This window comes from Mesocricetus auratus, unplaced genomic scaffold (assembly GCF_017639785.1).
Source record: "Mesocricetus auratus isolate SY011 unplaced genomic scaffold, BCM_Maur_2.0 Super-Scaffold_100676, whole genome shotgun sequence".
NCBI classification, from domain to species: Eukaryota; Metazoa; Chordata; class Mammalia; order Rodentia; family Cricetidae; genus Mesocricetus; species Mesocricetus auratus.
The window spans coordinates 86,667,485-86,674,277 of NW_024429266.1; the positions used below are offsets into that span (position 1 = coordinate 86,667,485).

The following is a 6,793-nucleotide window of genomic DNA, read 5'->3' on the forward strand; positions in this document are numbered from 1 at the left end:
GCCAAGTGCATGGTCCCCAGGGAGGCCATGTGGTCCCCGAAGAGTGTAGATGGAAGTCCCAACTTCCTTAGCAGAAAGATTCATGACTTCCAGACCCTTCATTAACTCCTTGCAGAGATTTCTTTCTTCTTCTTTTTTTAAGATTTTTTATTTAAATTGGAAACATGTCAATCCCAGCTCCCTCTCTCCCTCCCCTTCTCCGCCACCCCTCCCCTACCCCCCAGTCCCCCACCCAATTCCCACTCCGTTCCCCAGGGAGGGTAAGGCCCTCCATGGGGGATATCCAGAGATATCCAGAGTCTGTCATTTTGTTCAGGGCAGGGCGTAGGCCCTCCCCCAAGAGCCCAGACTGAGAGAGCATCCTCATTGTGGAATGGGCACCCAAAGTCTGTTTGTACGCCAGGGATAAATACTGATCTACTGCCCAAGGCCCCATAGATTGCCTAGGCCTCCTCACTGACACCCACATTCAGGGGGTCTGAATCAGTCCCATGCTGGCCTCCCAGCCATCAGTCTGGGGTCCAAAAGCTCCTTCTTGTTTAGGTCAGCAGTTTCTGTGAGTTAAACAAGCCCAGTCTTGACCCCTTTACTCATCAATCCTCCCTCTCTGTCACTGGGTTCCAGGAGTTCAGTTCAGTGTTTAGATGTGGGTGTCTGCCTCTGCTTCCATCAGTCACTGTTGAAGGTTCTAGGATGACATATAAGGAAATAGTAGAACTCATTATCAGGGAGGTGCATTTAAGGTAGTCTCTCCACTATTGCTTAGTTTGCCAGTTGGTGTCATCCTTGTAGATCTCTGGAAATCTTACTAGTGCCAGATCTCTCCTCAAATCTATGATTCCCTCTACTAAGGTATCTCTCATTCTGCTCTCCTCAACCTGACTCAACCTCCTGGTCTCCCATGTCCTTCCCTCCCCCATTCTTCTCCCCCTATTTCCCCTCCCCCAGCTGCCTCTCCCCTCCCCCCATGCTCCCAATCAGCTCAGGGGATCTTGCCTCATTCCCTTTCTTTGGGGTACCATGCATCTCTCTCTTAGGGTCCTCCCTGTTTCCCAGACTCTCTGGCAGTGGGATTGTAGGCTGGCACTCCCCTGATCCATGCATAAAATCCATATATGAATGAGTACATACCATATTATCTTTTTGTGACTGGGTTACCTCAGGATGGTTTCTTCTAGTGCTGTCCATTTGCCTGCAAATTTCAAGATTCCATTGTTTTTTCAGCTGAATAGTATTCCCTTGTGTAAATGTACCACATTTTCTCTATCCACTCTTCAGTTGAGGGGCATCTTGGTTGCTTCCAGGTTCTGCCTATTACAAATAATGCTGCTATGAATATAGTGGAACAGACATCCTTGTTGTATGAATGGGCATCTTTTGGGTATATGCCTAAGAGTGGTATTGCTGGGTCTTGTGGTAGATTGATTCCCATTTTCCTGGGGTATCTCCATACTGATTTCCAAAGTAGCTGTACGAGTTGGCACTCCCACCAGCAGTGGAGGAGTGTTCCCCTCTCTCCACATCCTCTCGAGCATAAATTGGTGTTTTAGACTTTAGCCATGCTGACAGGAGTAAGATGGTATCTCAGAGTTGTTTTGATTTGCATTTCCCTGATGGCTAAGGATGTTGAGCACTTTAAGTGCCTCTCAACAACTTTAGACTCCTCTACTGAGAATCCTCTATTTACTTCTGTGGCCCACCTTTTAATTGGATCCTTTGGTGTTTTGGAGACTTGCTTCTTGAGTTCTTTGTAAATTTTGGAGATCAGCCCTCTGTCAGATGTGGGGTTAGTGAATATCTTTTCCCAATCTGTGGGCCTCGCAGAGATTTCTGTAAGGACCACTGGGACGCAGAGGTTAGGAGGCTGTACTGTTTCAGAGGGTCTGAGTTTGGCTCCCAATGCTGGCCTCAGCTCACAGCTGCCTGCAGCTCAGCGGGGATGAAGTTGCACAACACCTCTGGCCTCTGTGGAGACACACACACACACACACACACACACACACACACCCCCCCAGTGCACACAATTAGCAATCATAATAACACCTTTTTTTTTTTTTTTTTTTTTTGGTTTTTACGAGACAGGGTTTCTCTGTATTGTTTTGGAGGCTATCGGTCCAGCCTGGCCTCGAACGCACAAAGATCCGCCTGCCTCTGCCTCCCGAGTGCTGGGATTAAAGGCGTGCGCCACCACCGCCCGGCTATAATAACACATCTTTAAAAGGACCTCTGAGCCAGGCAGTGGCAGCACACGCTTTTAATCCCAGCACTCGGGAGGCAGAGGCAGGACGATCTCTGTGAGTTCGAGGCCAGCTTGGTCTACAGCAAGTTCCAGGACAACCAGGGCTCCACAGAGAAACCCTGTCTTGAAAAACAAAGGACCTTAGGTCTCCTTCCTACAGTAACAACATGGCAGCAGGGAACCAACAGTGGGGAGTGCCTCAATGGCTCCCCTCACCCCTTGAGTCACTCTAAGCAGTGATGGAGTTGAAGAGAGGGTTGTTTCTAGTTGGCACCAATGGGCCATCCCTTCGGGGTCACAGTCTTCCCTCTCAGACTCAGAGCTACCCTCCCCCACCCCCCACCCCCACCCAGCTCATCTGTGCAGCTCTGAATTGCTCCTCTCTGCTCTGGCATCCCAGTTGGGGGATATTTGCTTAACCAGGCAAAGATGTGTTACATTTGTTTGTGCTGCATTTGTTTAACTGGGTAAAGATGTGTTGCATTTGTGTTAACTAGATAAAATTAACCTGGGTTCAGGGAGGCTGGGTTAGCCACTGGTTGACTGGAAGTAAGCAGAGAGGAGCTTAGCATGAGGTCTTTGTTTTTCAGTTGGGGCAGTGTGGAAGGGAGCAGCCTCAGGGGCCTCGAGCTAACAGAGAAAGGTAGCCGGTTGCTACTCTAACTCTCTGAGCTTGCTGGTTTTCACCCTAGTCTTTGAAGTTTTGTTTGGTTTGGTTTGGTTTTTCTCTGTTGCTTTGGAGCCTCTCCTGGGACTCGCTCTGTAGGCCAGGCTGGCCTAGAACTCAGAGATACACCTAGACATCCCCGCCCACTAGTCTTTGAATCTTGAGTTTTATTAGAACATTAGAGATTAGAGGCAGCAACAGAGCCATCATCTAAGGGAACAGAACTCAGAACTCCCCTGGGCCTTAGGAGCCTGGCCACTGGCAGCTTAAAGTGCAGCCACGGTAACTACGGTAAAATAGCACATCCGGGGGCTTCCGTCTCGCCAGCATCCTACCCACCTGACCCCAGGCAGTGACCCCAAGGCTTCCCAGAGCTCAGGAAATGTGTGTTTGCCTCCTCCCCATCCACTTTGACCAAGTCACAAGTTAGGAGGCTCAGGCTGAGCAATAACGATGGGAGTGTTGCTTTTATCAGAGACGTCCAGCCTGATGTTTTGCGCACATCTGCACAGGCTTCGTTGAAAGCTCCCCATTTCCCTCAAAGCAGTGAGCGAGAAGTAACAGGTGTTGTGGGTCCAGAGGACACGAAGGCATTGGCTGTATGACCGGATCTGGGCCTGAGCTGCAGGAGCAGAAATGAACTGGACACTGGATCAGAGGTGGGGGGGGGTGAGGAAGAAACAGCACCCGTTAGCCTGGGCTGGAAGAACCTTGGGCCTTGGCTGCCTTCTGGAGACGAGGACGCTGCTCTGAGAACCTACCTAGTTACAGGCTGCTGCGCACCACACTAGAAGTAGCAGGCATGGGGTTTTCAAAGATCAGAGCATGGTGAGTTTCAACTCTAGGAGGCTGAGCACAGGAGGCAAAAATGTGGGTAAAGGCAGGGCCAGGGAAGAAAGGCCCAGAGCTCATGAGGCCAATGGAGACGCGGGAGGTCCTATGCCAGCTGCCCTCTGGGTTACAGTATCAGCTCTCTTACTCTCTATAGAACTGTAGATTTAGGCAGGCGGAGCTCTGACCTGGCCGGCTGTGTACCCCTCACTGGGTAACCTGGGCAACACCCTCCCCTCTCTAGGCCTCAGTCTTCTCTCTGGGAAATGAGGAACAGGTGGGTTTCAGATGCCCTCTTGGGTCCATGTGACCCTAAAGCTCAAATCCGAGCGAGCGTCCCCTGAGTAAGCAGACTTCCCCTTCCGACTGGGTTCTATCTTTCCTTTCCCCGCCCCCACTGTGGGACTCTTGTCCCTCTGCAAGGACACGCTGCCTGTGCAGGCTCACAGGGCCCCACGCTAACAGAAGCCCAGTGGCTGGTTAAGTGCCCTGTTGAAACCATTCTAAAATGTTTCTTTACTGGGACGCTGAGGATTTGAACCCAGAGCCTTACGCATGCTAGGCAAGTGATCTACCACTGAGCTACACTCCAACCCCATCCAAAATTGAAAACGAGTGCCTGACACTTCTGTTTATTCGTGCCTCTTAGTTGAACGTTTTAGCATTCTACATGCGGGTTTTTACACATTTCTTGCTAGCTTCCTTCCTTCCTTCCTTCCTTCCTTCCTTCCTTCCTTCCTTCCTTCCTTCCTTCCTATTTTGAGATAGGGGCTTAAAGCCCTGGCTGTCCTGGAACTCACTCTGTAGACCAGGCTGACCTTGAACTCTCAGACATCTGCTGCTTCTGTTTCCCAAGTGCTGGGATTAAAGGTGTCTTCCATTAGTACTCATCATCTCTCCCAGAACTCCTCAGTTACATCCCCCTGTGGTGTCTCCATGGGTGCTTTAAGGAAATGTGGCCCTGGGCGGCCAGTCTGACAGCCCATGGCAGAAGCAGAGAGTTTCCGAACATCACAAGCCCGGGTTTGCGTCACTTGGGACAAAGGCACAGAACCGCCAGGGAAAGAGACACGGGTCTCAGGAGTCAGGGCTTCTGCTGCCAGAATGCCCCAGAGCAGGGAGACCAAGTGCGAGTAGCCAGGGAGGTCTGCATCACAGGGCAAGCAGGGCTACCGTGGGGGCAAGGACAAGCACATTGTGGGTCTCACTTTCACCGTGTCTGGGACCCTCGCCAGAAAGAGGGCATGGAGCTATCCCGGGGCTAGAGAAACAGCCCCAGCTCTCACTGGCAAAATGCCTCCCTCAGAGCACCTCTCTGTGTAAGGCCAAGTGAAGAGCCTCTCTTCCACAACCCACCGAGCTGAAGGCAGCTTTCCATCTTGCAAGGCGCCCTACCTAGGGGTTTCCGAGTGGATGTGCCCTGGCTGCAGATTCCGTCCTGCCTGTCCCATCCTTCAGGCTCCGGGTCTGGACTCCCCAGGTTGAGTCCTGTTCTCCAGGGGCCATGTGAATTGTCTGCCCTCACCCCACACACCCCTGGGTCTAGAGGTCCAACAATTCAGCCTCCCTCAGCCCCCCGACTCACCCTTATAGGCTGACTGCAGGTTGGCAAGGGGACCCCCTAGATCCCAGGAAACAGAGGGAGGTCTTGGGCTGCTGGAAACTCGCTGGGGACCAGAGTCAAGTGAGTCTAAGCAGACACACTGTCCTAACTGGCCACGGGGCTGCTTCTCCCAGTTGCTTCTTCTTTTTTGGGGAGGTGTGGGGGTGGGGGTTTGAGACAGGGTTTCTCTGTGTAGCCTTGACTATCCTGGAACTCGCTCTGTAGACCAGGATAGCCTCAAACTCAGAGATCCGCCTGCCTCTGCCTCCCAAGTCCTGGGATCAAGGTGTGTGTCACCACTGCCTGGCTTTCCAGTTGATTCTTTAACTGTATCTGTCCACATCAGGTGCTTGCTTCCCTGTGGGCCTTGGCTATTGATATACCTTCGCTCTCTTTTTCCCAAGTAACTATTCACCCTTGAAATTCTGACGATCCGACATTTCTATCTGACACTTGAGGACCCCCCATGTGCTTCCTGAAGTGTAGGTACTTAGCACCAAGACTCTGCCTCCAACGTCAATTCAGGGCTTCCCCAGGGTAAGGCAGTGCTGTCCTCTGCCTCTGGAGGCCGGAACTGGGATGCAATCTGTAGGAGGGAGAGGGCATCAAGGCCGCAGTCAAAGGTGAGGGACGGTGGATGGTGTGGGCGGTGGGAAGCTGGGGCTGGACTAGACCAGTGGCCACTAGGAAAGTCTGCCCCCAGAGAGAGGTGATGTCCCTTGCCTGGCTCAGATATATCTTTCAGGGAGCCAGGTGCCAAACCAACGCCTCAAGTTGACGCTGCAGGTCTGAGGAGTTGAGCACTTGCAGGGTTTGTTTCCATGCTTGCCAAGCTAGCAGCCCCCCAACACGCTCCCTCCTGAGCGGCCCCCCTACCATCAGGCCAACTGGCTCTGTTCAGCTGCAGAAACGGCCAAACCGTCTCTCTGGACCCCAAACAGGAAGCTGAGGAGAAGAGGTCCAACGGCTGGAGATCTCTGAGCCTCCTCCAGGAAACTGTGGGAGACAGGAGGGACAAAGACAGGCCCCCCGCTCTGCTCTCCTGCCCTGGTGCTGGGAGCCCACCAGAGTCTCTCTCACTTCCTTAACTTCCTCCAACAGCTATCCCCAAACCCAACTCCCTGGTGGCAGGGACCAGAAAGAGCCCTAAGGGAGAAAGTCCAGAAGGGCGCCTGCTCCTAAACTGTGGTTATTGACTGGTTCTCTAGGACAAGCTGGCCTCGAACTCAACGTGTAGTTGAGGATGAACTTGAACTTATGCTCCCCTTGCCTCCCCTCAAAGGTCTCGGGGTTCCAGGTGCATTGTTATTATTGTTGCTAATGCTGGAGTTTTATGTTCTGCAGAAACTGAGCAAAAAGAACAGAGCTGCTACGTTCCTCACTGCTTCCAGAGTGGCTAGCATCACTGAGGAGTGGGTTCACAGGTTGCAGCCGATGAGGCCACGTTGGCATG

The 6,793-nt window shown here is 52.3% G+C and overlaps 1 long non-coding RNA gene across 1 annotated transcript; it reads right to left on the reverse strand.

Annotated features, from left to right (window-relative positions):
- Positions 1 to 1,297: 1,297 nt before the first annotated feature.
- Positions 1,298 to 5,501, reverse strand: LOC121137001. The gene is made up of 3 exons (XR_005874211.1): positions 5,323 to 5,501; positions 1,701 to 1,965; positions 1,298 to 1,311 (listed from the first exon to the last, which is right to left on the reverse strand). It is a non-coding gene; the product is annotated as an uncharacterized LOC121137001 (long non-coding RNA).
- Between the last annotated feature and the right edge of the window lie 1,292 nt (positions 5,502 to 6,793).